At 43.5% G+C, this 15,737-nt stretch overlaps 1 pseudogene; it reads left to right on the top strand.

The window, feature by feature from the left end:
* Positions 1 to 929: 929 nt before the first annotated feature.
* LOC108541134 (non-histone chromosomal protein HMG-17 pseudogene) lies at positions 930 to 1,248 on the top strand (annotated as a pseudogene).
* The last annotated feature ends 14,489 nt before the right edge of the window (positions 1,249 to 15,737 follow it).

A 15,737-nucleotide genomic window follows, 5' to 3' on the forward strand; every position in this document is an offset into this window, starting at 1 on the left:
ATTGGGATGGCTGGGTCATATGGTACATCTAGTTCTAGATCCTTGAGGAATTGCCATACTGTTTTCCATAATGGTTGAACTAGTTTACAATCCCACCAACAGTGTAAAAGTGTTCCTATTTCTCCACATCCTCTCCAGCAGCTATTCTGAATTTCTGGAAAGAGCATGAATTTTGGAGGGATACTATTCAACTTAGTACAACCTCCTAAACAAATGATAAGCTTTCCTGTGTTTAAGTGAAATAAAATAAAACAAAAATAACTTTATAAATTGTTCTAGAGAAGAAAAGCTCAATGAATTCCCTAAGAATTCACTCTACTCAGCCATCCACCCCAGCAGTTCTCAAAGTATGATTTAAGGGCAATCCACCTCATTTCAACTTGGGGGATTAGGGGCTTATTAAAAATACAGATTCAGGGCTGGGCTCATGCCTGTAATCCCAGCACTTTGGGAGGCTAAGGCAGGAGAATCACAAGGTCAGGAGTTCAAGACCAGCCTGGCCAACATGGTAAAACCCCATCTTTACTAAAAATACAAAAAAAATTAGCTGGGCATAGTGGTGGGGGCCTGTAATCCCAGCTACTTAGAAGGCTGAGGCAGGAGAATCGCTTGAACCCGGGAGGCAGAGGTTGCAGTGAGCTGAGATAGCACCACTGCACTCCATACAGATTCAGGCCGGGCACGGTGGCTCACACCTGTAATCCCAGCCACCCGGGAGGCTGAGGCAGGAGAATCACTTGAACCTGGGAGGCGGAGGTTGCAGTGAGCCAAGATCATGCCACTGCAATCCAGCCTGGGCAAGAGAGCAAGACTGTGTCTCCAAAATAATTAATTAATTAATTAATTAATTAATGTTAACATACAGGAGCAGTGTGAAAAAGAAGAGGCGAGACCGGCCCCTGGACTGACCAAAGCCCACGCACCGCTGCATCCCGCGCCCAGTGCCTATGTCCCGCCGCTGTCGCCACCACCATCATGCCCAAGAGAAAGACTGAAAGGGATGCTAAAGGAGATAAAGCCAAGGTGAAGGATGAACCACAGAGAAGATCCGCGAGGTTGTCTGCTAAACCTGCTCCTCCAAAGCTAGAGCCCAAGCTTAAAAAGGCCCCTGCAAAGAAGGAAGAGAAGGTACCCAAAGGGAAAAAGGGAAAAGCTGATGCTGGCAAGGAGGGGACTAACCCTGCAGAAAATGGAGATGCCAAAACAGACCAGGCACAGAAAGCTGAAGGTGCTGGAGATGCCAAGTGAAGTGTATGCATTTTGGATAACTGTGTACTTCTGGTGACTGTACAGTTTGAAATACTATTTTTTATCAAGTTTTATAAAAATGCAGAATTTTGCTTTACTTTTGTTTTTTTTAAGCTATGTTGTTAGCACACAGAACACTTCATTGTTGTTTTTGGGGGAAGGGGCATATGTCACTAATAGAATGTCTCCGAAGCTGGACTGCTGTGAGGAAAACACCTTTCCCTTCTAGTTTTGAGAGACTTCCTCTTGGCTCCCAGGAGGAGGGATTCCCTGACTTTAACACACATGGCCACCTTGGCACAAACGCCTTATGGTATGGAAAAACAAACTCGTTTTTATGTCCTCTTCTCCCTTTCCATCCTTCAGCATAGACTTAACTCCCTTAAGCCCAGACATCTGTTGGGACCTGACCCCCAGTCATTGGTTACCAGTGTGTTAGGCAATCTGGACTTTCCAGTGATGCCACTGAGATGGCACCTGTCAAAACAGCAGTGGTTCCGTTTCTAGATTATGGATCTTCAGATAAATTCTGCCATTTTCATTTCACTTCCTGAAAGTCAGGATTGGCTTGTGAAAAGTTGTTAAACAACATGCTAAATGTGAAATGTCAACCCTCACTCTAAACTTTTCCTGTTCAGAGCACCAGATGAAGACTTCGTTAAGTTTTATAGTGGTTTTCTGATTTTTGGTAGTCCATTGAAGAAGGGAGTTTGAAAGTTGTTGTATACTGTCAATGACTGTCTGCCCATATCCTGCCTGAAATGTCATGATTGTTTACGGAAAGTGTCTTTAATAAAGCTCGATACAGTTTGGCTTGGGGAAAAAAAAAATTAAAATACAGATTCATAGGCTCCACCCCAGAACCACCAAGTCAGAACTGCTAAGTTTAGAGGCCAGGAACCTGCATCTTAAAGAAGCTCCTGGGGGTTTTATGCACATTAAAATTTGAGAACCACTATCTATAGTAGCAGAAAAGTCAGCCTTACTTTCCCCATGGTGCTTTGAAATTCATTCCTTATTTTTCCTCTATTTTCAGGTGAAATTGAGAATAGCTGATCAACAAATTTTCTTATATTTTAAAACATTATAAAGGTACTCTTCATTCCTTTTCCCCTCCAGACTAAATAATATAAATTCAAATAATATTAATTCCTTAGTCTTGATAGGATGTATTTCCTAATCATTAAATCATTTACAAACTCTGGTCAAATTCTTTCCTCTCCAGAATCATAGACAATACCCTTTAACCATGGAAAGAGATCCCACTGTTTAATATTTCAGATTAGAAAAATCAGACGCCTAGAGAAGTCACACTAAAGTCATCTGTATTAGTCAGAGTTTTGCACAGGAATGAAACCCTTAGATACATAGGTACATATATATACAATTATGGATGCTCAGAAGTCCCATCATCTGCAGATTCGAGACCAACAGACGCTGGTGGTGTAAATTCCAATCTGAGTCCAAAGGCCCAGTATCCAGGGGCACCAATGGCATAAATCCCACTCCAACAGCAGGAGAAGACCGATGCCTAGCTCGCAGGCAGGCAGGAAGCAAAAGGGACGAATTCCTCCTTCTTCTGCTTCTGTTCTATTCAGGCCCTCAATGGATTAGATGATGCCCTCCCACACTGGAAAGGGTAATCTGCTTGACTGAGTCCACCGATTAAAATGCTAATCTCATTTGGAAACATCCTCACAGACACACCCAGAAAGACTGCTTAATCTGGGCACCCCTAGGCCTAGTCAAGTTGACACATAGAATTCACCATAACACTAGCCTAATCAGGGTTATTTCCAGCCATGAAAAAAGGTGTAGTTAGGAATTGATAACCTAATGGTGTCTGCCTCTAATTCCTCCTTCCTTCCTGTTAGCCTTTTGTGTTGACTTTGATCAATGAAAGAACAAACCTAGCACTTACAGGCTGTGTCTGAGCCCTGTCATGCCACAGGAGGATGTGAGTGTTGAGACTAGGAAAAGGTACTCATGAGGTAAGTCCTAAGCAACTTTTCACCTGACCTTGTGAGCTTTTGAGGTTTTACAAGTCTTGAGAACCAATCATTCCTTTTGAGCAACACAAAATGACACTTGGTGAGGGCCATAGACAGCATTCTGATACTGCTAGAGCCAAGGGCTTAAAATCCTAGCCCTGATACCTGCTATTTCTCAGCCTTTAGTTTTGCTCTCCCTTGAAAGAACTCTGCTGATCATTCACATATGCATTCATCAAACATGAGTCAATATTCCCTGAGTATTCACAGTCTAGCAGAGTTACAACAAGTACTATGAATAATGAATCTCTGAATAAGAAAGAACTTTGATGAGTTAGAGGAAGGGAAGAAAACAGAAGGGTTATTCAGTTTCGAACCACACTGATCGAATGACTCAGAGCCCCTTTGTGTGCATCCACAAGAAAGAGACAGAGCGATAGGGAGAGCCATGTTACCCAAGCTCCTGCCATTCATACTCTTCTAGCAGTAGAAAAAGTACCACTACTTGGCCAGTAGCCAGTCACATATTACCTATTCTAGAGACAACTGTGGGACTTTACTGAGAGTGTCTTTTTTTTAGTCAGATTAGGAAAGTTAACAGTTTTAATGGCTTTTTAAAGTCATAAAGTATTTATGAAGTACCCATTATGAGCAGAACTTTTTAAAATTTAAAATTGCTAAAGAAATTAGAAGATACAGTCAGCCCACGAGGATTTTACAATTTATTTAGGACAGAAGATACTCATATTGTTAGAGAATGCTATAGGAATTCAAATTAAGAATTCAGTTTCCTGGAAAGGATGATTGATCACAGGAACTATCATGAGGAAGAGTCTAGAACTGAGCCTTGAAGAAAATGGAGAGTGACATTGACAGAGAAGAGAAAGAAAGACTTACTAGGGAGGGCGAATCACACCCAACAAAGGCACAGCAAGGAGAGAGTTCACCAAGGTAAGAGGAAGACCAAGAAATCTGGGCAAACTGAATAAAGGGATCATTTGGCAGAACGGGAACTGTAAATAAAAGGTGAACCCAAGGGGTGGAATTCTTTGAATTCAGCCTAATTGTTAGGTTAGCCATATGAAACTGCCACTTTTGTAAGTCAATTAGCAGGAATTTCACATGGTTCAGTTGGAAATATGGAGTTCGTGAAATGACATAGTGAAGAATCTGTTTTGGGAAGACTTATCTGGTAATGGGTAGGCTGGAAGTCAGCTACACCAGAGACCTGGAGACAACTAGGAATTACTCTAGTGAATTGAGCATAAGATGGTGATAACATGGATGAGGGCAGGCTGTGGATATAGAGAGGGAGAGTCAAATCTCCCAGGCATTACAAGGAAAAATTTCACCTAGGCTTGATGACTAATTGAACATGGGCAAAAAAGGAAAGAGAAGAGTCAGAGATGAGTACGAGATTTGCCGTCTAGGGGACTAGAAGGATAGTGTTGCCATGGACAATAGAGGTATACCTTAATTTATGTAATAAATGCTTTCCTGAAAATGTGTGTAGCACAAAATTTTTAAAATCAGGTCATGATTTAAATACACTAAGAACACTTGCTGCATTTGTTAGCATATTGATTTGCTGCTTTAATAAACAGAAAGATAAACCAGAATGGCCAGTAACGCCACACTTTGGGGTTATCTTTACTGAATATGGGCCCTACTGAACAGAAATTAGAGCTTATCACAAGACAACAAATTTTGTTTGAAAATAACCTTTTTACTACTTTTTTATCTGACTCTAAAAGTAACATAGTGGCTTAAATAAAATAGATTCGTCTCTTATGTAAAGGTCTGAGCTGGTAGAAAACACACAAAGCAGGACAGGGCTTTGTGGGGACCCAAGTTCTTTTCATCTTTTTGCTCTATCATCCTTTATGATGTTGCCCTCATTTGCATGACCAAAACTGGCTCACCATCATCTGTCCTTGTTCCAGATTATAGAAAAAAGAAAGAGGATGTAAAGGACAGCAGCTTCTGTATTAGGATATACCAGAAGTTGTACATATCACCTCTACTCATAGCCTACTGGCCAGATCTTGGTCACATGGACATATCTAGCTGCAAGGGATCCTGAAAAATATAGTCTCTAAGGGTAGCCATGTGCCCAGCTAAAAATTAGGGGGGTTTTCCATTAAAAGGAAGACTAGAACAGCAGATATTGTGAGACAATTAACAGTTTCTGTCATAGTTGGGAAAGTCTTTTGTAAAACTGCTTTGAAAATAATAGTGAAGGGAAAATCCAGATTTTCAATTATCAGGTGGTCTAGGACTGCCATATATCTGTGTAGGGAATGGGAAGAAGAAAATATCACTTCCTTTTCCCAAAAATGTGCTCTAGTCTCTGAAATTCTGAACTAATCAATGAGTCAAGAAAGCACTGAAGAATTGTTTGAACAAACTGGTTGTCAAATTGTAGAACCAGAAGGAATCTTGTAAGAGTATCTTATTAAACATAGTGTGAACCAACAGATTTTCTGGAAGGAGATTTCTCCATGTAAAATAAGTGACTGCCCAAGTGAATCTTCATTTCCACCTCTGTCTCCAAACCTAAGACCTTTCCAAAGTTGCATCTTCTCCTGGAAGTATCACACTTTGATTCCAACCACCACTGCCATGCCTGTCTCCCTGGAACACCCAGTTTCTCCTTTAAAATTTAGCCTGGACACAAGTAAACCCCCTTTCTTTAGTGTCCTTTCATGCAGCTAAGACAGGTATTCAAAAATGACTTAACTAGACATGAGAGAACCAAAAGAAAATTTAAAAAAAAATAGGCCGGGCGCGGTGGCTCAAGCCTGTAATCCCAGCACTTTGGGAGCGAGACGGCGGATCACGACGTCAGAGATCGAGGACATCCTGGCTAAACACGCTGAAACCCCGTCTCTACTAATAAATAAATATAAAAACTAGCCGGGCGAGTGGCGGGCGCCTGTAGTCCAGCTACTCAGAAGCTGAGCAGGAGAATGCGTGAACCCAGGATGCGGAGCTTGCAGTGAGCTGAGATCCGGCCACTGCACTCCGCCTGGGCGGACAGAGCGAGAACTCTGTCCAAAAAAAAAAAAAAAAAAGAAAAAAAAAAATAGATACTACATAACAATTATCAGGTTTTTGAAGTATAGAGAGAATTTTGAGCCAACACTGACAGTAGTGGAGGGACTAGTACAATGTCAGAGACACCTTCCTTCCCAGCTCCCTGCCAATCTTTGCCAGGTGGCCTCTGGCCATTGCTTGTTTTTCTAACCTCTGGGAGCCGGTCCCAGACAGTTCTGCCCCTGAATGAATAGAAGACCTTTGGGTACTAAACTGGGGCTTCTAAACACTAACCAAAGACACTAGTCTCCTAAGCCAGGGACTTAGGATCTCACAATTAGCAGAGAGTAGGGTCTGTTCATTCTTGTTGCCCGCATGCCTAGCCTAGTAACTGGCACATGGTCAGGGTCCAATATAATGTCTCTCATGTAAAAATTCAAAACCTGGCCAGGCGCGGTGGCTCAAGCCTGTAATCCCAGCACTTTGGGAGGCCGAGACGGGCGGATCACGAGGTCAGAAGATCGAGACCATCCTGGCTAACACGGTGAAACCCCACCTCTACTAAAAAATACAAAAAACTAGCCGTGTGAGGTGGCGGGTGCCTGTAGTCCCAGCTACTCGGGAGGCTGAGGCAGGAAAATGGTGTAAACCCAGGAAGCGGAGCTTGCAGCGAGCTGAGATCGCGCCACTGCACTCCAGCCTGGGTGACAGAGCGAGACTCCGTCTCAAAAAAAAAAAAAATTCAAAACCTATCCTCATGCAAATGATCAGAGCAAGCCAAGTCTTCCCACTTAATTCCAGTTTGGGATCTGAAGACCATGCTTTCCTTGAACAGTTGGAATTGGGGTATTGGACATTCTGAATAGTCAATGCTTCAAGACTTATGTGGTCTGCTGCAGCTATCTTTGTGCACTCCAAAACAGGAGATGACTCACAGACCTGACCTGAGGTCATCACACCCACCTCTTCATTTTGAAATGAAGCCCACAGAAAGATTAGTGACTTACCCAGGTTCTCATAGTAATTCAGTGGCAGAGATGCACCTGGAACCCAAATCATGCAATGCCAGGTCTGTGTGTGTTTCAGCTCACCACTCCTCATTGCTTAGCTCCTTGATTTGTTTTCCCTACAACACTGATCTCAGAGAAGCTTCAGAAGGCTCTGCTCACCTGGGGCCCACAGGTGGTTCCCTATGGTCCCTCAGCATCAGATGGGCCTTCTGTTAGTTCCCAGAAGCTACATCATTCCTTCATGTTTACCCAGAGCCCTTGAAGTTCAACAGATGTAAAAACACACACTGCCCAAACCCGGGCTCACCTGTGCAAGCCTCTGGAAACTTGAAGAAGATAGAGTTGTTTGCTACAGGGCTCTTGAGTAGGTCATAAATACAGAAAGCACCTGTCAAAAGTAATGCTGCCTTATTCTTTGGGGAAAAAAAAATCACAAAACATTTTTCTCTGTTTTATTTGCTTTTTCCTTCTATTGGCCCAAATCTACCTTCCTGAAGAAACTGTAGGCAAACCTTTGAATGCCTAATCCTCTATTTTTGAACACATAAACCAGAAAGGCTAGTAACTCCATGCCTTGAGGTTACCTTTACTGAGTATGAGCCCTACTGAACAGAAATTAGAGCTTACCACAAGAGGACAAATGTTGTTTAAGAATAACCTTTTAAATACTTTTAATCTGACTCTAAAAGTAATATACACTCTTGGACTAAAATTGGGGAAAGCAAAGTAATATTTTTTAAAGTTTTAAAAGTATAATCCCACCAACACTGTTAATGCTTTGGTATATATAATTTCAGTCTTTTTTTTTTCAACACACATGGAACTATCATACAGTTGCAGGCAGAGTTACAAACTTAAAAAAAAAAAAATCAGTCTTGGGTCAGAAGAACAGGCAACAGAAAAAAAAAAAAAGTCTCACACGTCCTAAGAACTGTTGATACATATAGAGATAGGAAACAAGAAAGCTTCATCTTTAAACTTGGAAAAAGAGAATGGCAAGTGGTTTTCATGTTATCATTGTAACTGATTCTTTCCAGTGGAAAAAAAAAAGTATATTAATCCATTTGTTGTTTAGAAATTGTTGGTCAGGATTAGAGTAAGCGTTTGGTGTGGCTCTGACTACAGTCAGTCAGTTTCTGTTCTTGCGCTGAAGTGGAATGAATCAATGTGCTTGTCCGAAGGGGCTATGGCAGAAGTGATGGCAGCAGTGTTTGCAGCAGCAGCAACAGCCTGAATGCAGGAAATCACTTTCAAAGGGGACGCTCCAGGCTGGCAGAAGTGTGTTAACCTTTCATCCATGTCATTGGATTTTAATATGTTAACTTTGTACTAAAAGCTGCTGCTTTGAGCTCACGGTTCATAAAAAGTGTGACTGGTCCTCAATGTTCCCAGTTAAGGATAGTAAGGAAAACAGAACCCTGAAAGCTCACATTGATTGAAGCAAAGACAGAGCTAGGGGGTCAGCCCAGTGCCCCAGCTCCTCCCCAGCCTGACAGAACTGAACAGCTATTCATGGCCGCTGGAGCACTTCCAAGCTGCGAGTGTAAATTTACTTGTATCATCTTTGCAGAGAGGAACTGTATAGTCCCCAGTGCCTCCTGGTTGATTCGGATCGACTGTTTATTTGTTTAGTCCTGTAATGATATTATCCACAGGGCCAGAGCCACACAGGGAGGACGAGGAATTCCTGGAGGAGGGAGGCTGTGTGTGTTTATTGCCCTGTCAGCCCTTCACGACAAAAGACAAAAGTTGCTGTAATTTGTGTGTTCCCACACACATGATCCATATGGACAATATCGAGTGTAGGTGCTGATGAAGTGGGGAAGAAAGGATGACCAGAAATCAAGATGCCGGCTGCCTTGTGGGATACATGGAGAAATGCTCTAACAGTGAGCCTCTGACTGAACACCACAATTCCAGAGCTGGGAGGAATTCTGAGATGTTCTCCATACCAGAGGGAAAAAGAACCACCAGCTCTTGACTGACTAAGGCCTTGTGTTGCCTTGGACCTTGAGCATAATTTTTTTCTTTTCAAGCTTAAAGGATTCTGTTGCCTTTGCAGGAGAATCTAGGTTTTTCTCCTACAGCAATAAGTATTGCAGGGGACCATGATTTCCCTTTTTCTCAGCACATTTATTATAGCTCAGTTTCCACACAGTTCTGAGCTATGGGTGTATTATCAGGGCCAATTCTAGTTCATCTCCTCAGTGTCAGACTGAAACCACCTAAAATATGCTGCCAATTGGTTCCTGATTGTATTTCTGGAAGCTTGCAACTCTGGAAGTTTTTTCTACCTCAGGGACATGCCATCCATCCAAGAAATGCAGTACTTGAAAGAAAGGGCACAATGAATCAGCACAGTGAGCCTGTCACTCAGCAGGCTGGCGAACGATGATCTGCTAAGGAGCAGTTGTGCCCAACCTTCTTGCTGACTGTAGGTCCCCTGGGATCCTGCCACATGGAGGCTGCCCTCACACAGTTTGATCAGTGCCAGGTCAGCCCTGCGAGTCTCACACAGTTCACTGATACCAAGACAGCAAAGGGCACTGCACTGCAGTGAGGGCTGCCTGGAAAGTAAATGCAAGTGAGATGGATGGCTGCCACTGGCCTTGAGAAACAACACTCAAAACACCAAGCCAGCCCAGCAGTGATGTGACACTGCTAGAAGCCGGTGAGGCACGATGGCACAGCCAGCAACCTCAAACCGCCTGGGCTCATTTTGAGTAGGAGACAAAGCATGGATGCATCAGGGAGTTGCAGTCATCCCAGAAATAGCCATTTAGGGTTCCCAAACAATGGAATATTTCATGACCAACACCAGGGAAAGGAATGGGAAAAGCCACATTCGTCTTCCTGGGCAGTATTCACCATAGAAGCCCCACCCAACTGACACAGACCCCCGCATGCAGTACGTAGTGAAAAGCTGAACTGCCTCTATAGAATTATAATATGAACAATAATTTAGGAAACGGGGATATGAAATAATAAGAGGAGAATGCTTAACGAAGGAACTAGAAATTCATTAGCAATCCTGAATTGCTGGAAGAGGCAGCAGTTGAAAGGCAGATGCTGTTGCGATTCGTACTTGGCCTCGGGCTTGTACCCACCAGCCTCCGAGCTTACCTTTTCTGATCCTCTGAGTAAGAAAACCTAGAAGAATTCGCTCACTTTGTTTACCGGGTGTGAATGGGAGGCAGATTGAGGGTCAGGATGAGGGAATAAACTTGCCCTAGAACAAAGCAAACAACTATATTAAACAGAGGGGCTGTTACAAAAGCAAAATGTGGGTAGTGCATACATTTTTAATGACCAGGACTCGGGTGCCCCGTGCAAACATAAACAGCTCCCTGCCTGCAGAGGGCTAGAAACCTTCCAGTCCTGGAGTTTGAGCTCCCTGACACCCCCTCCTAAGGGTGCCTGACTGGCCCGACAAAAAATCATTTACAAATAAAGAGCTCTCAGAAATGTGCCCTACCTTCGGCCAAAGAGGAGAACCTCTTTTCCAATAAATATTTGGCCGGGTAGGGGGGAGGGGGGCCAAGAGTAACAAAGGGAGCCAGCGGCCTGGTTTGTTTGGCTTGCCGGGCCGGCGCGGGAGCGGCCGGGCGCTGCTGACCACGGGTACAGATAGGTTAATTTCCACATGGAGCTGCAGAAACCCTATCCGCGGGTTGCGAAGCGTGGGTCAGCCAAGGCATGTTAATCTGTTTAGCATGTGCGCGGCGCGGAGGAGCCAGACCACCGGGGCGCAGGAGGCGCGGCCGCAGCCGGCGCTCCTCCGGAGGAGTTAATAAAGAGCTTAAGGCAGGCAAGTAAGTGTATGGAGGTTGCGAGCGGCTCCGTGCCGGCGGCCCGGGGGAGGGCGAGGCCTGGCTGCCAGCGCTCCCGTCCCCAGGCCCTCGGAACCGCGCGGCGCGCACCTCGAAAAAGGACGAGCAAAGCCCCCGACCGCGCCGACGCCTCAGCCGCCGCGGCCCTGGCGCGCAGCGATCGAGGCAGGGACAGCAGCCGCCCCCCGGAGCCGAGCCTCTTCTCCGCGTTCGCACCGTGAAAGGAGGAGGGGAATGAGGGGTTAGGCATCTCGAACATTTTTAACTAATCAAAATATTTGCTGATGAGTATTTATTTTTACAAGAACTCGGTTTGGCTGGAGACTTCCCCAGCAACAATATGGGCTGCCGTATTAGGTTTGTGACGGAGCCAAGTGCGGTTGGGCTTATTGAATCTGCGGGCCGGAGATCGCTCGCTCCGGAGATGTTTCTCCGTTCTGGGGAAGCAGCTTTCCCAAGACCGTCTTTTTGCAGATGGCTCTTAGAACACAACCACATGTCCGCTAAAGCACGGGAAGCTTCGTGTTTTATGTTTGGTCTGAATGAAAAGAGGAACGCACGCTCTTTCCTGCCCAAGCCAACAAAAGAGAAAACAGCGGGAAACATCCCTGTCCTGAGAAAGGAAAGCCAAAGCTCAGAGGTTCCAGTGTAAGCACAAACAACAAAACTGGATGAGTCCAAAACACCTCTCAACACATCGCTCCATCGTGCTAAGCTTTTTCTCTCTCTCGTCTTTCTTCCTCCCAATATTCACCCAAGAAAGACCCACTTTTAACTACCGTAGTAAAGATGTGGAGTCTGATCTGAAGGTGATTAAACAACTATGTCAAGTCATTGCAAAGCCACTGGCCACTATCTAGGAAAAGCTATGGAAGATGAAGTCGAATCAAGTTTGAAAACGGACAAGTGGGAGCTTACAATACTTGAACTATAAAGATAACCTGAAAAATTACTGGACCATAATTTTTTCAGTGTTACTTACTGAGAACTAGACAAAACATATCTGAACTGGTGGCAGTAATAGTCATTAAGAAAATGGACTGCTGTGGCAGGAACTCAATGCTAACCTCTAACAATTCAGCAGTCTTTAGTGGTTCATAAAGAGTACTTCTCAATGGCTCCTAAGAAAAGAGAAGTTGGGTAGGGGTTGTTCTGGAAGAGAGCACGCAGGGTATTGCTGGTAAGAAGTGTCTGCAGAAAGTGTAAATGAGCAAATATTGAAAAGAAGAGGTTCGTGGCTCATGCTTGTAATCCCAGCACTTTGGGAGGCTGAGGCGGGCGGAACACCTGAGGTCAGGAGTTGGAGAGCAGGCTGGCCAACATGGCAAAACCCCTTCTCTACTAAAAATACAAAAATTAGCCGGGCATGGTGGTGAGTGCCTGTAATTCCAGCTACCCAGGAGGCAGAGCCTGGAGAATCACTTGAACCCAGGAGGCAGAGGTTGCAGTGAGCCGAGATGGCACCACCGCACTCCAGTCTGGGCAACAGAGCTAGACTCCATCTAAAAAAAAAGGAGGTTGAATCAGAGCAAGCAGAGAGTAAATTTACCTCTCCTGAAAAGACTTCCCAAGTGCAAGATGAGACAGAAATCATTCAAATATACACAGAAGAGAAATATCTGAAGAGCCATAGAGATCTTAAGCTAAGCATCACTTGGTCATGCAATCTGGGGACTTTCAAAAGCAAGCATACTACTAGGAAATAGAAAGTAAAATGAACTGTTTGGAACCATGTGCCAACTTCTCCCTGGCTTCTGTATTAGAGGTTTTTTTATTCAGTCTGGGGAGCCACAACTGAAGAGATTTGGGGAATTAAAACAATCTTCTTTTTCTCTTATACTTCCTTCACTTGCTTGGTTTATATTGCTTATGAAGTGTCTTGATCTAAATGACTTAATACAATGTCCACCTGTCTGATTGGGGCCCATACGCTCCTCCAACTCAAAATTAAGGTGTGAAAGAAGCTTATGGGTCCTTTTGATCAAAGAGACACATGGCCCTACATTTAAAACAGAAAAAGAAAGATAGCACTAGTACAAATTGCTTTCAGTTTACATTACTTCGAAACTGATTGGCAGAAATGAGAGGAATAAGGAAAGTAAAAATTTCAGCGAACCAGAAAAAAAAAATCACAGCTGAGGAACTTAAATTCTTTGGAATAAAAGAAGAGAATGGGTTTCAATAATTCCAACCTAAATTTCCTTTACTTAATGACCCCAGTCAAAAGAGGACACTTTACTCCTACTAGTCAGTAGAAAGACAACAATAAACAACCTGGAGCCCAGTAAACCAATGAGATTGCCTCCCTGGAAGGTGGCGTATTCCCATGCAGAGGCTGAGGTTTTTGATGCTCCCCTCGCCTCATATGAGAGTGTCTTTGTCAGCTTAAGCAGCTGTAACAAAATACCATAGACCAGATGGCTTAAACAATAGACTGGATGGCTTAAAAAACAGACATTTATTTCTCACAGCTCTGAAAATTGGAAGGTCCAACATCCAGGTGCTGACAAATTTGGCTCCTGGTGAGGGCTCTAGTCTCCTTGCTTGCTGACAGCCACCTGCTTGCTGTGTCTTCATAATGCAGGGAGAGGGAGCTCTAATCTCTTCCTCTTCTTATAAGGGTACCAATCCTATCATGGGGGGCCCACTCTCATGACCTCATCTAAACCTGGTTACCTCCCAAAGGCCCCACTTTCAAATATCATGACATTGGAGTTTAGGACTTCAATACATGAATTTGGAGTTGGGGGCACAAACATTCAGTCTATAATAGAGAAGCACTGCTGTGTCAGTGCAGTGCAGCTGGTGGATGGAACACAGGATGGCAATTTCCAACCCATCTTCAAGGCCCAGACCAAGGCCCTGCAAAGGGACCACCTACTCTTTGAAGTTTTCTCTCTCTTCCTTTTTACAGTCCTTTATTCCTCTTAAAAAAAATTTTAGAGCACTCACTTTGACCATCTTTGTTTAGGAGCATAAGTTACTTTTAAATAATGTATATATGGATTTACATATATACAATTTATATAACATATACATGGATTAATATATATTCCATGGTCTTGACTAGAATGTTATATCAGTAACAGTGATAATGTAATGATGATCATGATAATGACAGCAGCTAACAATGATTTAGCCTATATCATCTGCCAGTGCTTTGCATGCATTATATTGTATAGTTTTCACAATAAACCTATGAGGTAGATATTATTATTGCCCATTTTACAAATGAGAACACTGTGGCTTAGGGAAGTTAAATAGTTTATCCACCAGGTTAATATGTGGTAGGGCTGGTCTCCAATCATTGGCATATGTACTCCCAAGCCTATGATCTTAACCATGCACCATACATAGGCCCCTCTTCATGCATACGGTGTCCCCCTGTGTCTGTGAGGGATAATTCTAAACGTTAATTTCAATGCCCTTGGGATCACAGTTTTCTTAATAGAAGCCTAAGATTTTGAGTATCAACACTTTCCTTATTGGGTAGAATTATATTTCCATTCTCAACAATGAATTAATTATTGCCTCCCTGTTTCTTTTAAACTAAGGCCTCTTTCCATCACCTATGACTGGATTCTGTTGTACAGCTTCCGTAAGCCTGTGTCATTTCATTTGCTACAATGGGAGTGATTGATGGTTCTAATCCTTATGTATTTAATTTTTTAATATATTAGACACCAGACTGGGAAAATTTACTCAACCCATTTGTCATTCTAAAAAATCTAAGACTAATGAGATATAGAAAAAAAAAAAAACTTAAATGGAACAGAGTTTCCCAGGGTCCCCAGTAGGTAGGTGGAGTCATGGCAGGAAATGAACCCAGGGCTTTCTGAAGAACTCCAGCGGAAGAGAGTGCAGAAACCCAGATAAAAGGCCAAATGGGCCTGGAACCAGCCTCCTACTGTGACAATCTTTGGTTTAAGGAAGTAGATATCCTTCATTCAGAACAAAGAGAACAGGACAGGGATTTGGTTAGCTCATGGGTCTTATGCTTATAAAAATGGAACTGGTAATAGTGGTGCCTCTCTTCTAATTAAATATGCTGCCAAATTGAGGGACAAATTTGAATTTAGCCAAGTACCTTGAGTATCTCTGAGGGGAGCACCACAGAAAAGATCTTTTCTTTTTCTCTCTCTCTCTTTTTTGAAACAGAGTCTCACTCTGTCACCCAGGCTGAAGTCCAATGGCACCATCTCGGCGCACTGCAACCTCTACCTCCCAGGTTCAAGGAATTCTCCTGCCTCAGACTCCTGAGTAGCTGGGACTATAGGTGGGCACCACCACGCCTGGCTAATTTTTGTATTTTTAGTAGAGAGGAGGTTTTACCATGTTGGCTAGGCTGGTCTCAAACTCCTGACCTCAGGTGATCTACCCTCCTTGGCCTCCCAAATCCTCCCAAAGGGATTATAGGCGCAAGCCACCGTGCCTGGCCAGAAAACCTATTTTCTAAAATGACATTGCCTCACTCAATTGCCAGAAAGCATTTCTTCCCAAATAAAGTGATTGATGAACTGAAGAACTTTCAAAGTATGATGGATCCATGTCATTTAGATAAGCCATTTGTCTGGGGTTCCAAAACAGAATCAATGCCCCACAATTCCTTAAACATCAGGTAT

Source organism: Rhinopithecus bieti, unplaced genomic scaffold, assembly GCF_001698545.2.
Source record: "Rhinopithecus bieti isolate Rb0 unplaced genomic scaffold, ASM169854v2 scaffold_18354, whole genome shotgun sequence".
Classification (NCBI taxonomy): domain Eukaryota; kingdom Metazoa; phylum Chordata; class Mammalia; order Primates; family Cercopithecidae; genus Rhinopithecus; species Rhinopithecus bieti.